This window comes from Ooceraea biroi, chromosome 9 (genome assembly GCF_003672135.1).
Source record: "Ooceraea biroi isolate clonal line C1 chromosome 9, Obir_v5.4, whole genome shotgun sequence".
Lineage (NCBI taxonomy): Eukaryota > Metazoa > Arthropoda > Insecta > Hymenoptera > Formicidae > Ooceraea > Ooceraea biroi.
Genome location: NC_039514.1, coordinates 5070432 through 5083491, shown reverse-complemented (window position 1 = coordinate 5083491; position 13060 = coordinate 5070432). Strand labels below are relative to the sequence as shown.

Here is a 13060-nt window from a genome sequence, read left to right as displayed (position 1 = left end):
AGATGTTCTGTATCAATCAACTCAAAATTTTCAATAGTATTTTTCATTTCAATATTATAATTAATTCTTTTACCTGCTTTTCTCTTTCCTCCCACAATAGATTTCACTATAATATCAATACTTTGTACATAAAAGGAATTAAACTTATCCGCAATATTACACTCATTACCGTTATCCAATATCTTAAATTCTACATTTTCTAAAACATTTCGTTTCATTGGCTCGCCTCTAATTACTTCTTTTATAGCTTTCCACATTGCCGCGGAATCATTTTTGTTTTGATCTATCATAACTTCATTATATTCTTTCTTTTTAACCTTTATGAGCTTAACTATTGCATTTCTCTTATTCTTGTACTTCATCCAATCTTCTTCTGCATTCGTATATAGTGCTTTACAATATGCATCATCCCTTGCCTCAGCTGCTATTCTAATTTCATCCGTATACCACCTTTTTCCATACCATACATTTGGAATCTTATATATTTTCTTAGGAGCTACTACATTTAAAGTATCAACTACATCACTAATTAATCGTTCTGCTCTAGCGCTTACATTTAAATCTTGTCCTTTCCCTAATCTCATTTCTAACAATCCAAAAAATTCATTTATATTAAATTTACTATAATCTCTACCTCTAACTACTCTGTATTTATTTTCCGATTTTATCGATCCTAACTCAACTTGCAACCACGCATGGTCCGTTATTTTAGGTCTATCAAATACTTTGACCTTTCTCTCATAATTGCTAAACATTAAGTCTATAATTGTTTGATTGTCCTTAGTAATCCTTGTTGGCTTATCCACATATTGTTTCATGCCTAAGCTTAACATTGTTGTTCGTAGTTTTCTTGCATAAAATGAATCAGTCTTCATATCAACATTAAAATCGCCTACTACTATGCATTCTCCTTTAATTACAAATGCTTCTGTTATATCTTCTAAAAATCTTATGAACTCACCGTCCGATGAACTCGGTGAGTGATATATTACCATTATAGTTCCTTTAAGTAAAGTATTTCGCATTTTTAACGCTACACACCAGCAGTTTGCTATTATTTTCTTTTTTAAAACTACCTCATAGTTAATATCTCTTCTCACATGCATCATAACTCCTCCCGTATATCTATTTTCTGCATCACATCGAACTACACTATATCCTGGTATATTCACTTCGTTATCTTCTATGTCCGCTATCAATCTGGTTTCAGACAGTACCAATACTGCTGGGTTCATCTTCTTCATAACCTGTTGTTGAATTTTCTGCTTGTGTGCTATCAAACTCTGAGCATTCGTATACAAAATCGATCCTCTTTCTGACCGTATTTGCTATTTAGTGTTTCCTTCACCTATCTTCCTTCTCTCCACCTCTAATGCTCTCAGGAAAGTTGAACACTCCACGCTCAATGCATCATGCTCATCACTTATCCTCATGTTGTACGCCTCTATCTTATGCATGCAATTCACGCACCTCTTCTTTGTCGTCTTACAGTCGCTTGTTTATGTTTCTCTGCACACTTGTGGCATGTGTCTTCACGTGAACAGTTCTTGGCAAAATGATAAAAACCCCAACATTTAAAGCATCTTACAACACTAAAATAATTGAATACACTGCACTTCCTCCATCCTATATTTATTTTTTCTCTTTTCAGCATTACTTCATGGGTTTCTTCATCTACTTCCAATATCAAAGAGCCAATTTCCCCTCCTTTCCTGTACTTCACATCATCTCTTTTTTCCTTCACTATCTTCTTAATCATCCGCATATGACATCCTTCTCTATTGCCGTCAATTTTATTTTGCTTCCTAATTACATTCATCAAACTTTCCTCTTCAAGTGCCATCTCTTCTTCACCAACATTTACAATTTTTATCTTTGGCTTAACTCCTTTTGGCTCCATTATATTGTAATCTTCACCCAATTTGTCTTGCACTGAGGCTTTCAGTTTCATCATTTCACCTTCATTGTCGCATCCAAGGATAACAGAGCCTTTATTACCTTTTCTCAGTTGTGTTATTCCTACTGCCATATTCTTTACATCTATTCTTTCTTTCACCAACTTCCTGGTAACTTCGCTTTCTTGCTGCTTCTTCGATTGGACAATTATCACACTTTCTTTCTTTCTCTCCAACACTACATCCGAGTAACTCCTGTGTGTATTCTCTGTTACTTCTGTGATTCCTCCTTGTATCTTCTTCCTTAGCTCATAAATTTCTTGTTTGAGTTCTTGCTTTACAATTTCAAGTTCACTACTGATTATTTCCCTGATCATTACTCTAAGTTCTTTTTTACCTGCTACTTCGTCCTTCATCTCTTTTACTGTTTCCATAAGCCAGTCGATTTTTATATCAATAGATAGAGGTTTCTTTGAACTTCCCGATACACTTGCCCCCACTCCTGCAACTCCTGTGAATTCTACGAATCCCTTCCTCTCTTCACTATTTCCTCCGGTTACCGCTCTTCTCATATCCTCTTTGTCACTCTCGATGTTTATCTCCTCAAAAGGACCCTCGCACTTCAATAACTCCTGGTGTTTATTATATACTCGATGCTTGTTTACACATCCAGGATGGTAAAAGAGTTTTATACACTTTTTGCACTGAACAGCAGTGTTCTTTATCTCCTTCTTGCAAGCAGAGCACCTATATTCTACATAGCTAGCCATATCGATAATACCGACAGACATGATACCTATCAACAAAGTCAATTAGTTGATTTCTTATCCGCCTTCATCGCATGATACGTGTCTCTTACACGTCAGCACTTTAGCTGACCACCGCACGAGCAGCGAAGTTCCAAAAATTCTGTCCTTACGTCCATCCACTAACACACCTAGACCTGTTAACACCCATTGCCGTTCAGTCTCTACATAGCCAACCTCTGGGATAAGTTTCACATTTATCCACACTAGTCTCGCTTTGCCTCTCGGGGAGTGCGGACGTGTTTTGATCGCTCCGGGCCTAGATAGTGTGACGCCGATAGCGCAAACAACAACGCAGTACAACAATTCAAATCATACAATGCAGCATCAATATCAACAATTACAAGGGCCATCTTCGCAGCAACCAATGGCACCTCAATATTCAATACACCAACAGCAATCACAAATTACACAACCTTATCAGTCACAAAACCAAGCCATTCAAATTCTTTCTCAACAGACACAACCAAAATGGATACCTGTAATAAACAAAAAAACGCTTAAGAAGCCCCGAAATGGTTTATGACAGAAAGCAAACAAAAATTAGCGACTACTGGCTGCAGAAACCATTAGAAACCGAAAATCGATTTAACAACCTATCAGAAGAGGAAACAAGTGAAACCAAAGACAAAGAAAAAGATAGGACAAACAACACAAAAACTGTCCCAAAACCGCCACCCATAACCATATACAATGTAGGGGTAATATAACACATTCATGAACTGCTTAAAAAGATTACAAATGGTAATTATACAGTGAAAACCACTGGGTTTGAAACAATAAAAGTTCAAGTCTTCGATACCGAATACTTTAAAATATTAATCAAAGAACTCGATAACAGAAATACACAATACCACACATTTAGACCAAAAAGCGAGAAAACATTCAGATTTGTAATGAGAGGACTACATCATGGAACAGAAACTGATACTATAAAAAAGGAATTGGCAGAACATGATCACGAAGTAATAAACATACACAATATAAAAGATAGAACTACTAACAAACCTCTACCAATGTTTTATATTGACATCAAACCTAAAGAAAATAACAAACATGTATACAAAATAAAAAGTCTTGGCAACAATATTATAAACTGCGAACCACCACATGTTAAAAGGATAATACCTCAATGCAGCAGGTGTCAGGCATATGGACACACCAAGACTTACTGTCGAAAAATATTCAGATGTGTTAAGTATGCAAGACATCACGAAACAAAAGAATGCACCCGCAAAACACGAGACAACAAAGTCAAATGCGTCAACTGTGGCGGTAATCATCCAGCAAATTACAGAGGATGCCTGGTACACAAACAACTTCAGGAAAAATTATATCCAGCTCTGAGAGAGAAAAGAAATATGCAACCGCAAGCACAGCTCACACCAATCCAGCAAATACAACCAGGGCTATCATATGCTCAAGTAATCAACAATAGCAAAGCACAAAATAATTCTAATATTCAAGCAACACCAACATCTAATCAACCTGTCAATAACATAACCAAACTCGAAGAAATGCTTGGCAAGCTCATGGAACAAATGGGCACAATGCTCAACCTACTTACTACCGTCGTCAGTAAATTGGATCAACGATGGAGCAACTAAAACATCCAAAATACAAAATAGCCATCTGGAACGCCAATGGCCTCCAACAACATGCTCGAGAACTTAAAACATTCCTGTATGACTCAAACATTGACATCATGATGATCTCAGAGACGCACTTCACAGACAAACATTACTTAAGGATTCCTAAATATAAACTTTATCACACAAAACATCCGGACAATAAAGCTCATGGCGGAACTGCAATAATTATAAAAGAGAACATCAAACACTACGAAAGGGAAAAATTCACTAAAGAATATTTACAAGCTACTAGTGTCACCATAGAAGAAAAATATGGACCAATAACAATGTCTGCCATTTACTGCCCACCTAAGCACAACAACAAAAAAGAACACTTCGAGGGATTTTTCAACACACTAGGCAATAGATTTATAGCCGGAGGCGATTATAACACTAAACACTCAATATGGGGCTCGAGACTAACAACTCCAAAGGGTAGAGAATTAATCAAAGCAATGAGGGACAACAATCTACAACAAATCTCTACTGGCCAATCAACATACTGGCCGTCAGACAAAAATAAGATACCTGATGTAATAGATTTTTGCATCACAAAAGGCATTGACACAAAGAAATGTAAGGCAGAATCTTGCTTTGAAGTGTCATCAGATCACTCACCAGTGATAATAACCATTAACTCACAGATCTTAAATAAAGAAAAACAACCATCCTTGTATAGCAACAGAACTGATTGGACACTATTGAAGGAAAAATTAGACACACTAACCTCGCTAGATCAACCATTAAAAACCGAACTGGATATAGAAATTGTGGTTGCAAACCTAACTAAAAATATCCAAGAAGCGGCATGGTTTGCAACCCCCGACTACGAAACACTTCATGGGAGAATACCTGAAGTGTCGCTCTCAATCAAACAGAAAATCACCGAAAAAAGACAACTGCGGAAACAATGACAACAAGTAAGAACAGAGGTAAATAAGAGGAAACTAAATAAAGCAACAAAAGAACTAAAAGAGCTTATCTAAGTAGAACAAAACCAAGGAATTCCAGAATACCTGGAAAACTTAACACCAACTGAAACTACGGAGTATTCACTGTGGAAGGCAACCAAAAAACTCAAAAGGCCCCAACAACATAACCCTCCAATTAAAAACGACAATAATATATCGGCCAGAAACGATAAAGAAAAAGCCGAAGCCTTCCTCAAACATTTAAAAAATGTATTCAAACCCTTCCCTTCAGAAATAACAGCAGAAGAAGAAACCGAAATAACTGACTTTCTGGATGTACTATTTCAAATGGATTTACCGCATGATAAATGCACGATCGAGGAGGTAAAACGGATCATAGTGAAAGAAATTAACACTAAAAAGGCACCAGGATTTGATCTTATCACTGGCAAAATTATTCAAGAACTGCCGGAAAAAAGTATAAAACTTATAACATTCATTTTCAATGCAATATTGCGAATTAACTACTTCCCCAGCATCTGGAAAGTTGCCCAAATCATTATGATCCCTAAACCTGGGAAGAAATTGGAAGATGTTTCCTCCTACAGACCCATAAGCCTGCTACCCCTGTACTCTCCAAAGTCTTTGAGGAACTATATGTCAAAAGACTCAAAGCAATAATAGATCAAAAGAAAATAATTCCAGAACATCAATTTGGATTCCGTAATAAACACGGAACAATAGAACAGGTACACAGGTTAGTCAACAAAATTAACAAAGACCTGAATGAAAAAAAATACTGTTCAGCTGCTTTTCTTGACATATCTCAGGCATTTGATAAGGTATGGCACAGCGGAATACTAGTCAAATTGAAGAAGCTTTTTTCCCACTCACACTATCAATTGCTCAAATCTTACCTGTCAGATAGACACTTCTTAGTCAGACAAGGTAATGAATATACTGCACTGAACCCTATACATTCAGGCGTTCCACAGGGAAGTGTACTCCGTCCAATATTATACCTTTTATATACTGCAGACCTACCAACAACTAAACAAAACTCAGTAGCTATATATGCTGATGACATTGCAGTTATGGCATCTCATACTGATCCTACATTGGCCTCAAGAAATTTACAGACCAACCTTGACAGGATCTAGAACTGGACAAAGAAATGGCGCATTAAAGCCAATGAGTTAAAGTCTACTCATGTAACCTTTACCTTACGCAGAGAAACATGTCCACCCGTGAAGTTTAACAACTGCCAACTCCCACAGGCAGAAGATGCCAAATATCTTGGCATACATCTGGATCGACGTCTAACGTGGAAAAAACATATATTTACAAAGCGCAAACAGCTAGGATTCAAATTAAGCCAAATGTACTGGCTCATCAGCCGAAGATCAAAATTATCATTGAATAACAAAGTTCTACTATATAAAACCATTCCGAAGCCTGTTTGGACTTATGGAATTCAGCTATGGGGTACCGCTAGTAACTCCAACATTGACATCCTGCAGAGGTTTCAAAACAAGGTGCTGCGTGTCATTGTCGATTCACCATACTACGTCTCCAACGAGGTTATTCAGCACGACATCCCCTTGGAAACCGTCAAAGAAGTCATCCACCAATTCAGCATAAAGTACAATGAAAGAATATCAGTGCATCCTAATATGCTGGCCAACCAGTTAAACTCACCTGTTAACAACGAAATGCGTAGATTAAAGCGCCTACTACCATCCGACCTAATAACTGGCCTCAGATAAAATATAGGTTGTATATAAAGGAGATCACTCACTGGAGTGATACTCTACACGTCTCTATTCAACATCAAACAAAACGCTTATTGCCCATGGACAGATTGCTGTACTCACGGAGAGTTTAAAAAAATTTTATCCACACTGTGGTTCCAATGAAGAATTATAATTTCTGTGGAGCGATGTTCGACACTACTGATTATCAGAGAGAGAGAGAGAGGGAGAGGGAGAGGGAGAATGCATATGTGTTTCAACATATGTCTTCTTTATGTTTTAATAAATACTTTTTCTTTACTTATCTACTGCTTAGTCTCTGTCGATTGATAAACGTCAAGCAGGTAATCACACTACGTCACAAATCTAATTTTTCACATAACACTTCTGGAAGAGATCGCAAAGCTCGAATCTATATAAATTTATATAAATTATAATTAATGATATGCACCAGAAAAAGCAAGAGAGGGAGAAGATAATAGAGCGGGAGCGAGAGAGAACTCGACAGCGAGAGCGTGAAAGAACAAAGAAAGAGAAAGCAACTAAGCGACGGAGAGAGAGAGGGGGAGAGGGGTGAGAGGGGAGAGAGGGGGAGAGAGAGAGCGGAAAAGCGAGAGCAGTGAGAGAACGAGAGGGCGAAAGAGCGGAAAAGCGAGAGCAGTGAGAGACCGAGAGGGCGAAAGAGCGGAAAAGCGAGAGCAGCGAGAGAGCGAGAGGACGAAAGAGCGGAAAAGTGAGAGCAGTGAGAGAGAGAATACATATGTGTTTTAACATATGTATTCATTATGTTTTACTAAATACTTCTTCCTTACTTATTGCTCAGTTTCTACGTTGAATAGTACACTCCGTTATATATACTCCGAATAGAATACTCCGTTGAAGCACGTCACCGCACGTTAGCGCACGATTAAAGTCACGATAATTCGATATTACTTGATGACTTCGCGACGCTATTACGTCGCTTGATCAATAATTACGTCTTACTACGCAATGAATTTCTTTTGCTGTGACTGCAGTTATAGCCTCACATTGACAAGCTAATGTACAAGAAACAGCATAAATGCCTTCCTTCGGTTATGAGTAACGGTCGGTAACGGCAGATGGCACGACTGTGATGTGGACGGAGGCGGCGCGGCGCACACAGGCGAATTCTTACAAATTCAAAACCTAAAATATAAAATTAAGGTGTTTTCGAAATCTAGTTTAATAAATAATGTATTGACTATCAAAGAATCATTTGCAGTTATGAACAAAACTTAACCATTGTTTTTACAAAATGCCATTTTTAATCTGACGAGTTCATATTTTTGCAAAAATTAAAAACTAAGTTATTGTTTGTATTTTAATAACATTAAGAACTTATCGACCAAAATGATAAGAACGTGCTAATAACATAAGCATCGCCAGCGTAAACATAGTATGTATACATACTATATATTGTTAAAGCTAAATAATAAATAATAATAATATAAAATTTATTAAGAATATTTTTCAATATATCTATTTAATATATTGGGTCATTAAGTATGAAACTTTACAAATGTAAAAGCGCCATCTTTAACATTTGTTATCTCAAATTTGGCGCCAGACGTCAGTATCAGGTTAGGTTAGTGTGATAGATGTATGTTCGCTCTTCAAATGTCATATTTGTTTGTTCAAATATCTTCATTAGTTTTATTGGTGGATTCTTTTTTATAGAACTATGGAAAAGTCCAAAATTCGTGTGATTTATGAATATGAGTTCCGCCGTGGAACCACAGTGTCGGAGACAGCTCGTAATATCAACGCTGTATTTGGTGAAGGTTCAACTACTAAAGCAACGGTGGGCAATTGGTTCAAAAACTTCAGAGATGGAGATTTCAGCCTCGCTAATGAGCCACGTGGAAGACCAAAGACAAAGGTGGATAATGATCACTTGAGAGCCGTAGTAGAGTCCGATCCATCTCAAAGTACACGTGAATTGGCATCGATATTCAATGTTTCCATACCCACCATATTGGTTCATTTAGCTGCAATTGGTAAGATAAAGAAGTTGGACAAATGGGTCCCGCACGAATTGACCGATGCGCAGCAGGCGTAACGTCTAGAGGCTTCCCTTTCTTTACTTTCCCGTCACAAAAATGGATCTTTTTTTAATCGAATTGTGACCTGCGATGAAAAGTGGATACTCTACGACAATCGTAAATGCTCACATCAGTGGTTGAACGCTGATGAACCACCGAGACATCACGCGAAACCCAACATTACACAGAAGAAGCTTATGGTGACTGTTTGGTGGTCCAGGTCAGGTGTTATCTACTACAACTTTATGAAACCTGGTACATCGATAACGGCTGAAGTATATTGCAAGCAACTGGACGAAATGATGCAACAACTTGCTATTAAACAACCGAAATTGGTCAATCGGTCAATGCCAATCCTGTTGCATGATAATGCTCGACCGTACACTGCACGACTGACCGTGGCAAAGCTACAGGAGTTGGAATTGGAAACTCTCCGTCATCCACCATATTCACCAGATCTATCACCTACCGACTATCACTTCTTCCGGAATTTGGACAACTTGTTGGTGGGAAAATTCTTCAATTCTCAACAGGCAGTCGAAACAGCCTTCCGCGACTTCATCGATTCCCGTACTCCTGGCTTCTATAGTAGAGGCATAGACCAACTACCACTAAAATGGCAGAAGTGTGTAGATAACATGGGCGCATACTTCGATTGAAAATAAATCATGTCCATGTGCCAAAAAATGCAAAAGTTTATGTTCTATTTGTAAAGTTTCATACTTAATGATCCAATATATAAGATATATATATATATATATATATATATATATTTAATATATGATATATGGAAAGTTATTCAAGAAATATGTTTGAGACTGTTTCGACGTTATTAAATCTTTGGTGGCCCTGAAAAGGACCGATTTTTGGCCCTGAAAAATAATATATATTACTGCAGATAATGCGAGTTAGTCGCATACAGTGATGACAGCCTCATTGTTTGCGAGTAAAGGTCGTTCTACATTAGACGCAAGCAAGCAATTGCATGAACCTAAGCTGCACTACTTCCGATCGTAAACTGCTCGCAAGCAGCAGTCGCAAAGTTTGGTCAAAGGGTATAGCAGGATAAGCATGTATGTTCTGCCCCCGCTAGGATCTGGATGAGATTTTTACAATAAGTTGTCATTGATGTGAGATTAAATTTTCCAAAAGATTATATCTGAAAAAAAATTTTTATGGGAGTTATGGGGGTAAGAAGAAAAATCGAAAAAAATTTTTTTCTTGAGAACGGCTGAAACGATTGTGATGAAAAAAATACATGTTATGGGTTTCAATGCCACAATGTTATAAAAAAAATTACGGATTTTTGTTCAAAAAAGACCGTTACTCATAACCGAAGGAAGGCATTTATGCCGTTGCTTGTACAATTTGTCGCAAGCATCCGTCTTCAACATGGAAAGAAAAGAAAACGAAGATGTAAGTATCGTTACTGCTCATAATAGTTTATTTAACAACATTCCTGATTGTTCTAATTATTTTAAACATTATAATAATAATACTGTTATTTTAAATCGCAGATGATTTTGGACGACGTAAAAGATGACTTTGATCTGCAGTTTACTCAAGAAAAGAATCAACAATTGAGTCCCGTCGCCACATCCGTGAAAAATGCACGCAATCCCTCCGTCGCAGCTTCCATTGCCGCCGCTCAGGTCGCCGCTGCTCGCGTCGCTTCACCTTCTCTTGCCGCCGTCGGTCGCATCGCTCGCGGTCCTCTCGCAGCTCGTCGTGTTGCTACCGATCCCCTGCTTGCCAATTCTGCTGAGATAAGACACGGTACTAACTTAATTATTTAATTAGTTGTTTTAATTCAAATTCAATAAAAGATCCATACTTTATGCTTTATTAAAAGATATAGTACACTTTATCTAGTATATATAAATTTTTAAAGATCATATACTTTTCGTAGTATATAATCTTTTAAAAATATAAAATTTATATGTACTAGACATTTCTCATAATACTTACGTGTATATTTTCCTTCGCATAATTATAAAATATATATTCGTAACTGTATTTAATTCAATTAACCAGCCTGGCAATACAATTAGTTATTTTCACGACGTTTCGACCAGCATGTCTCTGGTCCTTTTCAAGTGAACAATGTACTAAGAAACTCGATGCTCACAATATAAGCGGCCGCAAAATGTTATGTACATAAGACTAAAATTGATAAAAGTAAACAATAAATCCAAGAACAACATTAAGTGAGAACTACAAAATACAATGAAAACCAAACAAATATGAAACCCGTATTTACAGTTCAAGTAAAATTAAACAATAAAACATACTGCAGACGTTCGCGACATTCTAGGAAACGTATCGTCGCTCGCAAGGATCAACATACGTCTGATACAGAGGCAAAAACAAAGATATCAAGTGACTTTCAAAATCCGATCATAAACAAGAGAAAGGTTATCCGTATCTTTCTGTAAATTAATCGTCTCACTTGAAAAGGACCAGAGACATGCTGGTCAAAACGTCGTGAAAATAACTAATTATATTGCCAGGCTGGTCAATTGAATTAAATACAGTTATACAAATACTGGCGAGGAGAAAAAAATATTTTATTAATATATATCCCTAAAAAACCTTTTTAAAAAAAGAAAAAATATATACGCCAAGTACATAAAATCTCTCAACTTGTCAAAACTCAAAACTAAATATGAAATCAATAATTAACTAGCCAAGTATCTAGAAGCAGTTTGAGTATTTTACCCAAACGTTTTCCATGCATACTCTCTTATTACATGACGACATTGAAGTACTTGGCGTGCCCGGATCGCAGTGGTCATGTATTCTTGTAAATTTGTATAGTATCTTGATTTGTACTGTATCTTGATGATTTTTAATAATGATTCGCAAATGATTTTGTGCCTCTTATAGGGGTAGGACAGTACGTTTTAATGTGATTCAGGCACGCCAAGTACTTCAATGTCGTCATGTAATAAGAGAGTATGCATGGAAAACGTTTGGGTAAAATACTCAAACTGCTTCTAGATACTTGGCTAGTTAATTATTGATTTCATATTTAGTTTTGAGTTTTGACAAGTTAAGAGATTTTATGTACTTGGCGTATATATTTTTTCTTTTTTTAAAAAGGTTTTTTAGGGATCTCACTCCTTTTTGTAATTTTCTCTCTCACACACACACACACACGCACACACGCACGCACGCACGCACGCACGCACGCACACTCTCACTCTCACTCTCAATGTTAAATAATGAAGATTTATCTAATCGTACAAATCTTCCTAATTTTTCTAATTGTCGAATATAAATTGTGACCATTTAAAATTTCCTCTCTCTCTGCCTCCCTCTTTCTTTCTCGGTTTCGTTCTATGAGTAAATGTTCCAAAATATATCTTAAATTTTCATAATTTATATTTCACAATTAGAAGAATTATCTAATTATCATTGCGACTCTATCACGATGATTTAATTTAAAACAAGTAAATTTAAAATTTTTTATAGTTTATGTGATTTATCAAGAGACACGGTAGTGTCTCGTGCCAAGTAAAGCGCGCAGCGAGACCGGACGTGTCTCTTTACGCGAGTTAACGAGTTGCGAGTAACCGAGTTATTTAGAACTCAATAATGGCTGAACCGATCAATTTCTAGCTAGGTTCAATCGATAGCTTGGGTTTGAATCATATTATAAAAGTGTTTTATTTTTCCTCTACGTGCCGCATGAGCGGAGATATCATGATATAAAGTACGTTATGTAGAGAGAATGTCATAAGAAACGTCCACGTCGGACAAACATGATGTAACTTTCCATTTTTTGACACTAGGGAGCAGTGATGTTAGAAAATAGAAACCCTCTATAACAGACTGGCTATTGGCCGGAAAATGGCGGCAATCTTTGACTATACAATCAAAGGCGCCAATGATTACGTGAATGTGTGCATTTATGATCTATGTAAATTAATTTTAATTTAATTTAATTGTTTTAAATGTAATAATCGTGGCTTATTATTGCGGCAATACAAAAATACATAAA

General features: G+C 36.8%; 2 pseudogenes; one reads left to right on the top strand and one right to left on the bottom strand.

The window, feature by feature from the left end:
• LOC109610785 lies at window positions 1-2703 on the bottom strand (annotated as a pseudogene).
• Window positions 2704-8696: 5993 nt separating this feature from the next.
• LOC113562509 lies at window positions 8697-9716 on the top strand (annotated as a pseudogene).
• Window positions 9717-13060: the final 3344 nt, after the last annotated feature.